This window comes from Oreochromis aureus, linkage group 14 (genome assembly GCF_013358895.1).
Source record: "Oreochromis aureus strain Israel breed Guangdong linkage group 14, ZZ_aureus, whole genome shotgun sequence".
Taxonomy (NCBI): Eukaryota; Metazoa; Chordata; class Actinopteri; order Cichliformes; family Cichlidae; genus Oreochromis; species Oreochromis aureus.
In genome coordinates, this window is record NC_052955.1 from 11,318,783 (window position 1) to 11,335,490 (window position 16,708).

At 39.1% G+C, this 16,708-nt stretch overlaps 1 long non-coding RNA gene across 1 annotated transcript; it reads right to left on the reverse strand.

The window, feature by feature from the left end:
• Window positions 1-12,388: 12,388 nt before the first annotated feature.
• LOC120443472 lies at window positions 12,389-16,424 on the reverse strand. Its single transcript, XR_005615441.1, has 4 exons — window positions 16,364-16,424; window positions 14,079-14,165; window positions 13,738-13,888; window positions 12,389-12,461 (listed from the first exon to the last, which is right to left on the reverse strand). It is a non-coding gene; the product is annotated as an uncharacterized LOC120443472 (long non-coding RNA).
• Window positions 16,425-16,708: the final 284 nt, after the last annotated feature.

A 16,708-nucleotide genomic window follows, 5' to 3' on the forward strand; every position in this document is an offset into this window, starting at 1 on the left:
TGTGTCTCTCTTGATCTAATTTGTAAAAACTATTATTTTGTGATCAAAACAAGTGGATCAATGAGTTGATGGAGATGGAATAACAACCAAGCTAATTGGATTTCCTGGCTCCAATACAAGCCAATTAACCTTACACTGAGGCAATTAACGGTGAATGGAGTGGTTCAATATCACAAAAGTGAGGCCCCCAGAAGTTATTTGCAGAATAGTTTGTCTCTATTGAACTGCATGGTGCCAGCCTTACAGCACGCAATCCGCTCAGCTTATGCTGTAACCACCTCTGCACTAGCCGGTAGATGTGACCCTGTGCCATGTCATCTTTTAATGATGATTCATGCCCGCTTTCTGCCCCTGTAGCTGGATACTCCTCACCTCTCTGCATGTTAATGATGACTTTGCTTCTGAATGGGTGCTGTAGGTTCATCCAGTGCAAGGGTTTATACATGGCTCACTAGAGACCCTCGGCAGACCTCAGTGTGATAAACACATGATTAGAGAGACAAATGAGATTAGGGCCAATCATCTCCCGCCTACTGTGACCATTAAAACAACACGTAGCAACAATAGATCAGTACTAATTGGATGCAGAATATGACCATAACAACACATTGCTTCCATCAGTCACTGAGACTGTCTTTGAGGGGAACTTGAGTTGACCTAATGATTTACATCATTGTTGTTTCAATTTTTAACAGCAGTAACTTTAATAGTCAGATGGTTAATTATAAAGATTGCTTCTGTTTTGTTCATCTGGTTGTTTCCACAGCATTACAGTAAATCTGGATGAGCTCCACCGACACATGACATTTCCATGCAAGATGAAAATATAAAAGTATGTAAAAGCAAATATTTTGTGTATTCTGGTTTTGATTTTTCTTCTTAATCACATTAGTATACACATAGATACTGCTTTAATCTCTGCTGTTTGTTGAAATGTCCCAACTCATTGCAAATCTATGCCAACAGGAGTTCTATCTACAATTAAAAATCATCATAGTCTGCTGCATTTTCAAGTAATTTTCAAGCATTTTAGTTTGTTACAAATGCAAAAAAAAAAAAAAAAAATGTTTAATTGAAAATACTGGCCTTCATACCTTTAATAGGCCTATAATATCAGAGTTAACAGGAAACTGCTGCTGCTTTTGTGATGGCCAACCATAAAAATTGATTGTAAGATGTAAAGACTGCAGGGATTACTCCCATCATTTAAACAAGTCACAGTCTGACTGAAATGAGAGCTGCACACTAAGGACTCAGTTCAGTTTGCTCTGTCTCTTCTCTTCACCCCTACTGTAGGTGCCTGCATTTATGTTTTGGAAAGCTACGCATAAAACAAATTTTTTTTAAAAGAAAATCTGTAAAGAAATCAAAAAATACAGTACAGTCATGTGAAAAAAGGAAGTTTTCACAGGACTCTGCAGTCATGTGAAAGATGAATTAATTTGCTTTTAGAACCACATTTAGCAGCAATAGTAAAGTAGCAAATAGTAATGTAACAAAGTAACTTGTAAAAGTCTCCAAGCCTTAGGTGACTGGGGCCTTAACTATTGAGTTTGACACATTTTTATTGTTTTTTATCAGTTTTGAATGCTCCATTGTTTTAAATGTATACCTTTTTATAGTTGTCTGTATGACAGCTTGATTGTCTATACAGTATGTTGGAGTTATAATGTTGTTTTTACTGCTATATAAACAACCTTTATTATAATCATCAGTATTAATGTTATTATTATTACTACTATCAAACTGTCAGCTACTATCATAATAAACTGAGTCACATCTTTGTTAGTTTTGCTGTCCTTGTTTTCAATGTTATGAAGACAACCTCAATATTATTATTCGCTGAACTTTTCCCTTTCCAAAACACTGCAGCATCTACCTAATTAGTTTCATTTTGTCTATTTTCATTTAATATTCGACTGTACGCATTCTGACATGTTCGTATCATTTTAACGGTGCTTTCATGAATTATTACTCTGATAACTGTCTTGGGTGTTTCAGATTTGACTCTCCTTTTTGACAGGCTAGTTACAGCCTGTGGGTTTAGCATAAAAATGTGTTGTTTCACATTGTGAATTTAATGACTGCAAAGGCTCTTAAATGAGACAGACTGTCTCCGACAAACTTGCTGCTGACAGCAAGACAGAAACCCAACCTTTTCTTTCCCATGACATGAAACCCTTAAAACATTTAAAAATATACAATATTGGCCTTTCCAAAAGGATTTAAGTGTGTAGGTGCCTCTGGCAAACCCCAGCTGTAATCTCTTTCACAATGCTCTGCCTCTTATTAATAACATATCACTTAACTCAACATCTGTGTTCAACAGGATGTATTCCTTTTGGACCAAGACGAGAAATTCTGTCTGCTTCATCTACCTTCTTGGAAAATCAGCTTAGCCATGCTTGTCACAATGCGAGCCAAATGCGGGTGAAAACAGCAATAACAAAGTTATATTAATAGCACTGTTTGTATTATCTGGAGATCATAAGCTGCTAAACCATCCAACCTTGTAATCGGTTATTACAATTGCATATACTCTGAGAAGATGTTCCTGGAAAGCGATCATCATCAGTTCTGCAGTGAAACTCACATTTTCAGACATTTTGGGAATCGAAGAGACACAGATTGCTGCCCGGGATTTATCAATTAATGGGATGGGCAGTTTCTAATCTCATTTTTCTCACAAACGGTCAACAGAGCGAGAGCTGCGCTGTCTTACATCCTCTGCTTTCTCCACAGAAGCTTTCATCGGGTCACAAGTACAGACCAATCATCTGTCAAATGGAACTGACCAGTGCAGAAAGTATGGGAATCCAATGGCAACAGATTGTAATGATGCTTTCACACTTCTGTCAAAAACATGACAGTCAATTGGGCAGAATCTAATAAAGGTTGAGTCTAGGTTGCAATAGCTGTACTGGTTCAGGGATCAAATAAGTTAAAGGTCCAAGGCAGAGAGATTTTAAAGCTCCGTTTGTGTGAAGTAGAAACAAATTGACATCAGATTATCGACAGGAAAGAGTTTTTGTGTGATTGCTTTGGTGATGGAAGCTCTATTCAGCCTCGACACTTCTAAGTAAAAAGAAATGTCAGCAAACAAACCAGCAGGAGAGAGAGGGAGGGGAGAGCTGACTATTTCCAACATGTAGAGAACACACGTGACGCAATTTCAGAATGTATGAAACATGGAAATAATGGTTGCAAGTTTGTAATCAGTGCTAAATATAATGTGGCACTTATACACTTTGTTCAATAATGTTGCTGCCATTTAACAACCATCTTTTACATATATATATGGCACCAGCGTACATCTGCTTGCCTTACTGTTTATGGAGCTCTTTTGTGTATTTATCTATCTATCATTTTATAAGAGTCTCAAAGAATTTACTTCAACATATACACGTCACCAAACATGAGTTATGAGTCTAAACCGGTCATTAATTCTTACGCTAACACATACATTTGGTGAACCAAATGATTAATATGTTTTCTTACGGAAAAAAATAAGAACAGTGTTTGAGTTGAAGGCATCCAGATTGAAAAGCCGGAGTGTGGAACGGCTCCTAGTGCAAACAGAATGACGTATAGCACCTCTGAAGGTATGAGGGTGAAATTAGATTCGAAGTGTCCATTAATTTGTGTGACAGAAGGCTCTCCTGGATTGTCAGTGTGATATCACTTGTTAGATGACCCACATGAAAAGGCCTGGCAGGGACTGGCTCTCTCGTCCATTAACAACTGTGTCATAATGCTCAAGTGTGTTTACTGTTAAACTCTCATGCAGGGTATCACTCGGAGCTCACATGCTCACCAAATCTTCTGTTGATTTTTAAAAGCCCTAAACATGCTGGCTCCCACAAGTGCTGATCTGTGTTCAGCGACTGCTGCCAAATACAAAGCTGCAAGCTGAAGGCAAACTTAAAAACCAAAAAAAGCCTGCTGCAGTTTACATGTGTAGATGGTTATCTACAAAATCAATATTATTGCAGACATTTTCCAAAAAACTGGATATTAAGATTTAAAGTTTTATTGCTTTTCTTTTTTTGGCAGTGCAACTCGAAATCCACTGATTTCAGGCATAATAATAAACATTCTTGAGCTGTAAGCTAGATGTTTTGGATCCTTCAAAGATTTTGTTTTCTGGATCTTTTGCTATGTGGCTTTTTTCTTTAAAATTTTGAGATATTTTGTGTATTGAAAGTATTTATTTTGCACTATTTGTTGAATTCTTACATGGGGCAAAAAAAATTCATGTAAGATATTTCAGTCATCAGCTTCTGCCCTCTTGTGCGACCCTGAATTAGATACATAGTTAATAAAACACCATAACATTTCCCTCCTGTAAACCACTGCGAAAGATGTCAAATCCAATAATCAAGATGTAATTGAAATGCAGACTTTCAGCTTTAATTCAAGAGGATTAAGTATTGCATTATCTCTTTAGGTATTCCACCCATTTTTATCCATTTAAAGTGCTCCATTTTCAGGGGCCCTAAAGTAATTTGACACACTAAGATAATTTTAAATAAGGATTGTTTTTAATACTTGGATACTTACCAATCAATGACTGCCTTAAGTCTAGAACCCCTAGACATCCCCAAATACTCATTTTCCTCCCTTGAGATGCTCTATTGGGTCTTTACTACAGCCTCCTCTTTCTGCTCCTTTGCGGGCCTTTCTATTTTGTCTTCTGTAACTGAAAAGCATGCTCTATTGGGTTGAGACCATGTGGCCGACTTAGCCATTGAAGAAGGTTTTTTCAGCTTAATGATGGCCTCCTTCACTCGCATCGACATCTCTTTGGACCTCATATTGACGGTTCCAGTGAAAAGATGCCAAATAGTTCAACACTTGGAATACACTCCAAACATTTTCTGCTTAATTTCTCATGGAATAACAAGCAAACACGCCTCACCTGGCCACTTGTAAGTCAAATGTCTAATTACTTTTGAGTCTCTGAAAATGGGCAAAAATATGTCTGAATGCTTAAGAAAAGGTATGGATTGATTGATATGTATTTAGGATTGCTTTTCATTGCAATATTCTTGTTTAAATTTTCAGTCATTCAGTTTTAGTGCTGCCTACTACACAGTATCACCTCTGAGACAAGAATGAGGATGCAGGTATAGTCTCCAAGTGAGCTCCTGCAATCAAAACTCCCAGGAGAGGCTGCCGAGTCACTGGTGACAACGTTATCAAATCCCTGGTGATTTATTACAGCCATTTGTGATATGGAACAGTAAAATCTTTCTTAATGCACCCTTAAAGGTACAACAGAGCTGTAAAAACACCTTAGGGTGATGTTAAATCTTTCATTTGTGGGACTGGGGCACATCTAGCGCCTGCTTTTTCACTTTGCTTCCTTCTGTCTCACCTTCTGCAGCCATGATTGTGATGACGGTTGTTGAAGGGCACTCTGGATGAGTTTATTAAAAAGTATCATCAAATAGCACTCAGCTCCAGCACCTGACAACTCGCAGGTGAGTAACTCCCTTTAAAATAATAGTTTGCCCTTCAAAAACTAATGCCATAGGCAGCGATATAGTGCATTACAGTCCAGTAGCATAAAATGTTTTAGTACCCTTCATAAAACAGCACTTTCTTCTGTGTCCCCCTTTGAAAGATCTATTTTTCTTTGGGATCTAATGGGTCTCGTTGGAACTCCTAATTGGCAGTCACTGTACACGCTGTCCTTTGAGCTGCAGTTGCTATGGGGGAGATTTCAGTGTTCAAACTGGCTTTGAAGTCCTTAAAAGTGAATTCAGTCTTCACTGCTGTGGCAGCAGAAATAGCTGTGACCAGACGAGCTAGCAACCGAACACGAGCGTTTTAAATATAATCAGTGTCACCGGCCTACCACACCGTACCAAGAGTGCACTGTGAAGAGTGGCTTCGCGTTATTAAAATGGCTAAACTAGCAGCAGCTTTCAAAAAGACCTACCAGGTTCTCTCTGCTGAAGCTCACGCCTTTTTATAAAGTATTTTTAAGTATAGAGAGAGAGAGCGAGACACAGAGTGAGAAGTCTTTCATGTCTACCCTTCCCATCTACTTTAAGCACACTGAAGACACTAATTGCTTCTTTTTAAAATCCCTACTCGACCACCTTCACACATGCAGCATCACATTTCCCCTTGACCTTCCAGAATCCATGAGTGCATATCAACAACCAAATGAGCCAGTGTGTCAAGGTGAGGTGTGCTTTTTATGAATTTATTTTAGTGATGCGATTAAAAAAAATCAAATCTATAAACAAGACCTGTTTGTATCATGCAGTTATCCAAAAGCTGCTGTCAGCATCTGTGAAGTGCTTCATCTCCAGAAAATAATTACAACACACTGCATATAATTTCATTTAAGCTGGTTCTTAGTTATGCAGTAAGTCACTTCCCTTTGTTTAAGCACAGTTGCAATATGCTGTGTTGTTCACCTGTTAGCTGATATCCTAATTTCATTTAAAAATCCATCTCTCTCTAATTTTTAAAATCTATTAGTCTGTCTTCCTAACAATTTCATATTTAAAATATGATTAATAGGTTTATTTCAGGTGTGATGGGAATTAAATAAATAAACTTTAATGCTTATTTCTTAAGCTAACTGAGAGGTGTTCTTAGTATGTTAGGTTCAATTCAAGTTTATTCATACAGGGCCTCAAGGTTATTTAAATGATATGATCAAGATTCAGTAAAATTATAGAGAAGATTATCCAAATATCCTCCACAAGCAAGACTTTGGTGGATGTGGAGATTAGTGTAAAGGGAGCGTCTGGAAACAAATGTCTTTGGAAAGTTGCAATTAGATCCAGATACAAACTGATCCCGGCATGCATCTGCAGAGGACCAAAATGTTTTAGATTACAGTGCTTTCTGAATCTCTAACTGAGACAGTAAAAATAATAATAATAAAACAGACTGAATGGAAACAACAGAAAGATCCATAGTTCCTGGAGGGTTCAAACACACGCCGAGCTGAATACAGACACACATAATTATTTCCACAGACACTGCAGGATTCCAGCTAACCTCTATAAGTGGGCTGTGTGAGGGTTAAATAAACACAAAAAGTCCAGCAGTCAAAATTAGCTCAAGGCAAAAAATTAGTTTTGCTATCTGCCTGACTCGGAATATATCTTTAGATGGTATTAGTTTCAGCCAGATCTACCCAAAGCATACAGGATTACTTTGTATATCGCATAATTCCTTCACAAGAAAATCATGAGAATATTACATAGAGGAAAAACTGCAGACAGAATACAGTGAAAACTCAAAGTGGCTGCTCTGCTGTTCATATTTTCTCAGAGCATGAGCAAAATAAGCTCAGGATTACTGTTATTATCAAGGGTCAATGTGTAAACAAAGCATATTCAGTTGTAAATGTTCTGTTTAATGCTATCAACAAAAACCTTGACATTCCTCAGCACTCTACAAGATGAATCCATTGACCCTCTCTGCACCTCCTGCAGGAATAGGTCTTATAGTCTGAGAAACAAAAGCTGAGGCATAGATGGCAGTTCAGCAGATAGGATTAGGCTGTAAGTCTTCAAAGAAGTCCCTCTCCGCCAGAGCTGCTCACTTCAGTCATGCTAATGCTGTTTATTTTTTTTCTCATCCATTTTTTTAGCTCCTCTCTGTCTCTCCCTTTTCTGCCAACAGACAGCTAAAACATCATCTCATCACTTCACTGAAAATACACTGACAGGTGAATATTTTCAGAGGGAGTGTTTAATACTGGCCCTGAGAGCAGGCAAGCTTTAATGCAGAATTTTTGCCTGAGGCAAGGCCAAGGGACTCTCATACTGACAGCGAACCCTGTCTGCAATAAGGATTTTTTTTTTCTCCATTTCATTTGGGCTTTTATGCTGAAAAACGACCTCTTCCCCCCCTCCTCTGCTCTTGACTGCCTGTAATATGAACACGCACTCATACAGGACTCCGGGGGAAATAAACATTAATTCAAAACCCTTTTTTAATGCTACTTTATACTTGTGGTGCTTAATAAATTGTTAAGGGAGCTTTTGTCATTCAGTCAGTTGTACCCTCAGAGCAGTTTTACGTGAAATATTTTCTTTGTGTGTGCTTGACGAGTAACAGTACACCTGTACTTCAACATGTATGTGACTGATTTTTTATCTCGGTGCTGAGCATTTTTAACAAGTTAATCAACTACAGTAATCCACTCACTCTCTTTCAGCACAGTTTGGGCAGTGGAGTTTCCAGTTAGTCCACAGAGCAGTCAAGCATTGAGAATTGAATGCAAGGCAGCTGACAAGCAATTAATATCAATTACAGAAGGAAGCTGTGTGAATGTGACTTCACTAGATGCTTGTAGTTTCCACTTCTATATGTTAAAACACACACACACACACACACACACACACACACACACACACAGCCTCTCTAGCAAATAGAAATGGTATATATCTAATCAAGCCCAATGCACTGTATTTCACACTCCACTAAAGGTGCTTAGAAGGAGGATTTAAGAGTTTCTAAGCCATGAGTCCGGGCACAAAAAGCCATCTTATGGTTACCACTGCTATTGCTTCCCTCATAATTGCAGTAGCGGACTTTGCTCTTTCACAGTCAGTGGTAAAAGTGACTGGTTTTGTGCACACCATCTGATAATGGCAACAAAGAGAGGGAAGCAGTTGAGTGAACAAAGCATTATGTAATCAATAGCGCTGGTCAGTCAGAACAGAAGGGTGTTGATCTGTTGACTGAAGTACTGTTTACATAGATTTTCTTTTCTCACGCTGCAGATGTCAAAGGAAAAACCAAGCCAGGAGGAAAACGAGAAGCACTTTCACGTCACAAATATTGAAAAACAAAAACAAAAAAAATTAAACTATAGTCCGAAGAAAATGAATTGATTGAAGGCACCTTGAAAGGTACAGGGGCAGTGATCTATGTCAGAGCAGGGCAAGGTCAAGGCCACTCTTGCTTATCTCTGTAAATTAAAACCGTCATCTCGAACAATGGAAGGATGATTTCAATTAAATTGTTCAGTGCAAGATCTCAGGAGTCACTGAAGAACAAACACTATAGCTTTATTGCTTTCACTGTGCTCCCTGCTGTGACCAAAACCTCTGACGGCCCCACAGGTCAGGCTAATACCTCCTAGTAAAATGCAAGTTAGGAGTCTCTGGAAAAAAACACATTACAGTGCTATTTTGCCAATATCTCTGGCTTATATACTTTTGTATTCACATATTATTGGTGACCAACAAAAAGAGGACAACCTAACATTTGATACAGTTAAATATTCCCTAAATGGGCAGGAGTGATTTAATGTGTCCATGTTAAGCAATTGCTGATTGCACATCAAAGTAGCTATTAGATTAATGACTGTATCAGGGTTTAGACTGGTTCTCTGTAAGCCTTTCACGTTGGAGCTCCAGTCTGCTCTCACCCCCATGTGATCAAAGACTGCCATACTGTGAAAGTTACTGCCATCAGGTAGAAATGCACAAAGCAAAGGGGCTTACTTCCAGTTTGATAAATATAAAGTCTTGTTTACAATCCCTGTATTGCACATATTAAATGCCACAGGGAGTCTTAAGTGTTTTTTTTTTCGAACATGCAACAGGTGATAATATTATTCGAGGAGGATATTTTAAGTATGTCTTTTCCTGCACTTAATCAAGTAGTTCTGGTGCCAAAATCTAACTAAGCTGAAAGTGAAAACAAAACAAAATGGAAAAAGAAAACTTTTAAACTGGACACAAACTGCTGAGAAACCTCTGAATGTTAAGACTCACATGTGTTAAGACAGCGTTTGCTTTCTAATATTTGTGGGGCTGGAGCATCAAGGCACAGATGCCAAAGGACACCTTGCCCACATCTCTTTGATGCCAATGGTTTATGACACAAAGACAGCATTCAGTGCCATGGGATGAAAATGAGTTAACAATTCTGTCTGCCGCTGGGTTTTGTGCAACTGAAAAAAAGAAGAGGAAAGAGCTTTTGTTTTAGCTAGTAGCTAAAACCAGCAAAAACAATATATATATATATGTCGTAATGAGGCAAAAGAGCCATTTGTTGTCAGAAGGAAAGAGAGCGAAGAGAAGGGTGATAACAGCCAAAGAAAAACATTTTTTAAAGAGTAAAGGGGAGCGCTCCAGGATGTGCGAGTGTTCAAAAAGCAATGTTCAACAGGCATTTTAACCAGATCAGCAAGTAGCAAACCTTGTAATTATTAGCCTAAGACAAGACTGACCTTTTTTCTTCTTTCTTCTAAGGGACAGAGTGTCCTTTTAATAACAATGATCCACTTTACACGCTGCTTTAATTGAAGTGTTTGTGTTTTTGTCATTACTTGCAAAATAGTTATGTACTGTATAGCTCATTATGTCATGTAAAAGAAGAACCAACATGAAAAGACTTCCAAAATATTCTCCAAATTTTGCTTTCCTGTGAAGAGTGATAATGCAATTAATTTCTGAACGTAAAAAACAAGGAACACTAAGGTCCAAAAGAGGTGTCCTGATTAATTCAGGACGCCTCCCAGCAGTGTCCCTGCTACGTTGACACTACATTAATAACCTCTGTGATTGATAGCAACACTTTTTGTCTTCGTGCTATGAGGGAGATATCCATATTGACACACAGAGATACTGAAAAATGTGTCAACACAATGTCCTTTTTTTCATTTTGGCAGTAATGATGTGGTTTGCAAACATTTGGAGATGAAATGAACTTTGGATTGCTGAATTTGAAAGTTGTCATACATTATTTGCACAAACGCGGGGGATGAAATTGCAGTTTGATTAACAATTTCAGTGAGTTACTGTCAGCTTTTGAATTAGACTTTAATAGTTGAAGTTAGAATAAGTAAAGATATAAGAGTAATTATGATTCAAACATTTGGACAGACTAATTTTCATAACTGAAAATTCAGCCATCCATTTTCTTCTGCTTTTCCAATTCAGGGTCAAGGGGAAGCCTATCCCAGCTTCTATAGGACAAGAGGGTATAACCAATTAACCTAATTAGGTGCATGTCTTTGGACTGTGGGAGGAAGCAGGAATACCCACACAGACACAGAAAAATGGCCCTGCCCAGATTTTGGATTCAAACCCAGGAACTTGCAGTGATGCTAACCACCACACCACCATAATGTCCTTAACTGAGGATTTGTATCAAAAAACAAAGCCTTGAAACATTCAGTGTGCGCATACATATTTATATAACTGTGTACAATTATTGCCAGTGGTATATAAGGGCTGAGATGTGAGGGTGTGATCTGACAGATTGACCTTTGTCAGAAAAGTGGCAGCTGCCACTCTGTCTAACCGTCATCAACAGCCTGACCTTCACCATATGTCAGCCCCTTTACCAACAGTCCACTGTTTCCAGGTCTTTTAATTTTAAGGTGTTCCCTCAAAAATGTAAAAATGCATGCAAATTTCAGTGTGGTTTCCCATTTCTGTCACTTTTTTAAAAACTACAAATCCCTGTAAAAGGTGATTGCTTTGTTTTCGTCCCTTTTCGGGTCCAGTGTGCTTGGAGATGCCGGTGAATTGTCAGTTGGCCTAATTAAAGCGATTTCATGGTTCCCACACTTTGGGGGATTTTAATCTGAAATGCTCCAGCGTGCTTATGCAAACGTTCAAAATTAAAAGCATATCCCTTAAAATTAGCTTCATTCTGTTTCTCTCCCCCAAGTTTGAAAGCCTTGCCTTAGGTAAACTGATGGGCCACCCTCTAGTGGAGCTGAACGTTAGCATTTATTCTTCATAATCACATTCAGTTAAAACCTAATTGGCAGAGGCAAGGAGGCATAAATTGAAGGACAACAAAAGCTACAACAAATATAAATTAAACCAATGCTGCCTAAATTGGTTGGCGGCATCAGAAAGAAGAAAGTACAGAAAACTCGTTTAAAATCAGCAATAAACAACTAGGCAAACAGGAAAGACTCTCTAATGTGTCCCTCCTTTAAGTTATGTGGAATAGTATACTATATGCCAAGATGAGAAGCAGCTCCCATGAAGCATTGCACTTCAGGCTCCTTTCCTCCCATTGCAATTAGAGAGAAGCACATCAGTTAACCTGCATACATATTCATGTCCCATCATGAGGCAGCTCCATGACTGGGTGCAGCTCTGCAGTCAGAGCTTCTCCATTGGAGAGCAGCGGGGCCTCACACCCTGCAGCCAACAGCCAAACTGAAGAGAAACAGAGTGTAGGAGGTGCTTGAGGCTAAGACTCATTTAAGACATCCCAGCCGTCTGACGGATGTCACCCCTCTCTCCATCCAACACCACCAAGGCCCTTTTTAATGAAACCGGACTGCTTGCTCTGCTCAGCAGGCCCTTTGATATTGTCCACGGGAGCCTTATACAATAGCTTGATGTTAATTGTGACTAATAAATCCAGCCTACCTCCTTCTCCTTCTCCTCCTCCTCCTCCTCCTCCTCGATCAGCCATCTAACACCCAGTGCCTGGACCGCCTTGGACTGCTGCCAGGGAACAGAGACGCAGCAGTGTAATGAAAAAGCGCAGTGGCGGGCACACACACACTCACACATTCATGTTAATTATTTGTTTAATAAATATGCAATAACTACAACTCCTGGGGCAATAACAGCTCAGTGCTGCATGTCTCCACAAGGAAGTGGGATTCAGTGATGCATTCCATGAAACTTCTGCAGTTATAGTCTCACATCGACTGGATGGTCACATTTTTACAGATTCTTTTTCTATATTGTTCTGTGGGCTAGCCTAATCCTGATTATCCCCAAATAGCACTGGAGACAAGTCACACACCCCCGCTCCTCAAATAGCTTCATTTTTTTAGCACCAAAGACTTTAATCACCCACCACAGCTCAGATCAAGGATTTTACAAGGGTGATTATGAAAGTTAGTGAGCAAAAGCAAACCAGAGATGACAGAGATAAACTTTATCCATGATCCTCTATTACAGGGGTACAAGACTATTGAGCTCATTTTCTGTTCTGTTGGAGGATGACACTGCAACTCGTGTACAAACACAAGTGAATGACTTTGTGGAACAATGTGACACTATCCATTATTACAGTTGTTCTTCAGTGTTTGTAGTTTAAATGCAGAAAGTGTTGCTGGATCGTTGGGTACTGATATTGGCTAATGCAAGCGATTTAAATGGACACCAATTTGGAAATCGCATAGCACGGCCAGTAAAAGTCATTGCACTGTGCTGTGCACAGGCATTGAAAAGCATATGACGGCTCTAGGATGTATCCAGATATTCATGTCACTCTCTTCCTACACTTTCAGCAGTCATGGGTGTAGAAACAGATAAGGATGTTGAGTAGCTCATTCCTTGAATAAGTAGAGAGTTTGGGGGGTTTTTTCCCTTAACAAACAGGAGGAGATAGTTACTTCCTCCTGATTTCTCCAGAAATTGTTGAAACACTTTCTAACCACTTCCTGCAAATACAAAAAAGTATGTGTGTTTGTGTGATGTTTCCTTGCCCCTTTTTGTGTCCCTGGTGTATTAGTATTGCAAAGAAATGTTTAGTTACCAAGATTTAGGCATCAAAGACGTAGTTGTAAGTAGCAGGAGTACATGTGTCTTTCAGTTAAATAAAATGCTTTGTCACAACTATTCTATTTTTCCAAAGCCTTCTGTAGGAACAAAAGTCTTTCAGGTATCACCCCTTGGTGAATGCGGGTTTAAAGCATTTCTACCTTGGCTTTACTTTTCAGACCAGGAAGCTACATCCATCTTTTATACCGTCTTCTCCGAAACTCACCAAAGAACTGTTGCTCTTATTATGCCATTTCAGAGTCAGCTTGGAGAATGCATTCATAGCCAGCAGTTGGTGCGTAGTGTTCTCACAACAAACTGTAGGGCATTCTGCATCTGCAGGGAGACTTAACCCTCTGATCACACAATTTATATAACTGTAACCCAAGCAGATTTTGTATTAGATGCAGACAGTGCAGTAGTGATGTACAAGCCCTGAAATTAATAAGGACTTTTTTATCCTTAAGAAATGAATTGATGTATTTTCACATTTTAAATACCATGATAACTTGTGTTTTTTCATTATGCTCATCAGATGTAAGCACAAATTAAAAATAAATTTAATACCTGCTTGCTGTAAATGGCTCACAGGTAAAAGCTGCTCCACTGGTTTATTTAGGATTTGGTCCCAACTCCAAGACTCACTATGAAGAACTAAGCAGATGAGACATTATGCAAACTAAATAATTTCAAGTGTACAGAAACCTTAACCTCGCCGGCTACTACAGGCTCACTGAGGTTGTGGAGGCTCACTCCTCCTTCTGCTCACAAGTTCATGAGCAGATAGAAAGGTTGCGCCTTTCAAATGTCAATACTGCATCTGAATTCGGTTTCTTGACTCACAGGTCACATACTAATACACTGCAACACAGCTCTGAGCATGTTTGAAATACACTCAGTATAGACTCCACCATCTAACTTCTTTTTTTCACAATCCCTGAATTATATTCAGCCTCACAGTCCCCCATCTTCAAATGGGAACCCTGTGGGTTTGTATTTTCTGCTGTCAGACGCCGCCTAAGGTGACTGTTTGCCCTCTGTCTTAGAAGATCCTACACCATAAACCTTCATCCAGTTCTTTGTCACAGCATGATCGAAGACAATATTTGGGATCTCTCACTCATTCTTCTCTTGGTTGTATTTTTTTTCTTCTTTTGGCTGTCCACCTCTGTCCAATAACTCCCTATTTTTTGTGAAGTTCAAACAACCTGAGACTGAGTGCCTGGAGCGCTGAGTCATCTGGAGTCAGGCCAGAGAGAAGCTGAAAGACAGAGAGAAAGGCGGAGGAGACAGAAAGGCAGAGAAATAAAGATTTAGAGGGGTAGTCAGATGAGAAAAAGAGAGATTTCTGGTCCATTCCTGTTCAGATGAGTGACTGGGTCTGAACCAACTCGTTTCAGTCTTTGTCTGTTACAGTTTTGCAGTGCCTCCTAGTGCAGAAAAACAAAAAAGTTTGTTCCAACAACTTCAAAAAGAAGTTAAGCTTGTATTTAACTTGGTATACAGCCTGTAACACTACAGCTAATCGTGAGATTTGCTGTGTATTAAGCTTCGTGGGAATGGTCTGAGTATTGGTCTTTCCTTTTTTTCAGAGTAGTCTCAAAGTACATTACCTGCATTCAGGCTTTAATTCAATACAACAGCCTTGCTATAACAACATCTACTATATCTCTACAAGCTCTTCCATTTTTATTTTTGCACGTGTGTAAATTCAGTCAGGTTATTGTCGCTCAGGTCATAGCTAAAGGTGACATTTACTGGACTGCATTACAGCTGGAGGCCAATAAATTTCCAATATAATGTAGTATGAAATAATATAACATAATAGCTCAGTCAAAAGAATCAACAGGTGTATAAAAGTGGTACAACAGCTGAGCATAAGATCATGTGGTAAACTCTCCTTATGATTTGGGCATTATATGCTCAACAAACCTGTTGTTGTTTGGCTATTGGATATTTGGTTATATAGCTTTATGAGTAAACTCTGATGGGCAATTTATACACTCACGTGTATGCATTTATCAGTTAGACTGACTGGATTAATTACTTTGTGTCTGAGTAATCACTCCATAAATTGTTCCTCTAACCCTGGCACCGAATGAGTCGAGTTTTCAGATTCTCCGATCATCTGAGCAACACAAGAAACAGCGAGATTATACGAAAGAGATACCAACAACCTGTGAGAAGAAAAGAAACAAGAGTTTTTGCGAGACCCCCAAATATTTTCCTCATACATGCTGTGACAGAAAGCTGCATGAGGGTCAGCAGTGCAGCAGCTTCTAAGGCAGAGGGTGAACAGAAACTCACAGCAACCTTGGGCAGCATCTGACACAAGACAACACAAACCACAGGGCATCTGTTTGAAGCTGGAGGAAAGTCAGGACAAATACCAAATCTCCAAGAAACCAAAAACTGGAGCTCATTATTTTGGACTGTGTTTGGTTCAGCTGTGGGAAGAGTTGCAATCTGAGCTCAAACTTTAGAGGAAATGTCAGTATATTACCAGGTGTCACACTGATTAGGTGGACCTGTCAGCTAATTTTGAAACATCACAGAGTCAGTGGCTTTGAAAGGCATTTATAGTCTAATTATCTTCTCTATTTATTTCCCTTCCCTGTCACCAGTACAAAAGAAAAATATCTGAGTTTAGATATAGTATTAACCATTAGATTTCTATAAAATGTTTAGAAATGCAAACTAGACCAAAATGGATCCAATGAAAGCCTTTGGCTAAAACAGAAGGCTGCATTTCAAGAGCCTCTGCTCCTGCAAGACTTTCTAAAAATGTGTCTTTAAGGAAACAATATGAAAATCAAATTTTACTTGAATTTTTCCTGCTAATAACAACTTACTGTTAGAAAGATTTCGTTTCAAATTGGTAGAGTTTATCCCTCCACAATCTCTACTCTGCCTGCAGTGGCAGTGCAAGGCTCTTCAACTTTTGCCTGGGCTTAATTGCTGATTGCCTACACCCGATCAGGTGCAGATAAAGGCATGCCTGAAGTGAGCTTGGAGAGGAGACACCTCTTCTCTTCAGACCTTGTCGCGCTTTCTTGGCTGTCATTAGCTGAGATTGTAAAGCAATTTAAAATAAAAATAACATTTCAACAAACTCTGGTGTCAGTGACTATGACATCACCCATTTGATTCTGGAAGCTGTATCAGCAATCAGGCTTGCCAGGGCAACTGCTCGGCGC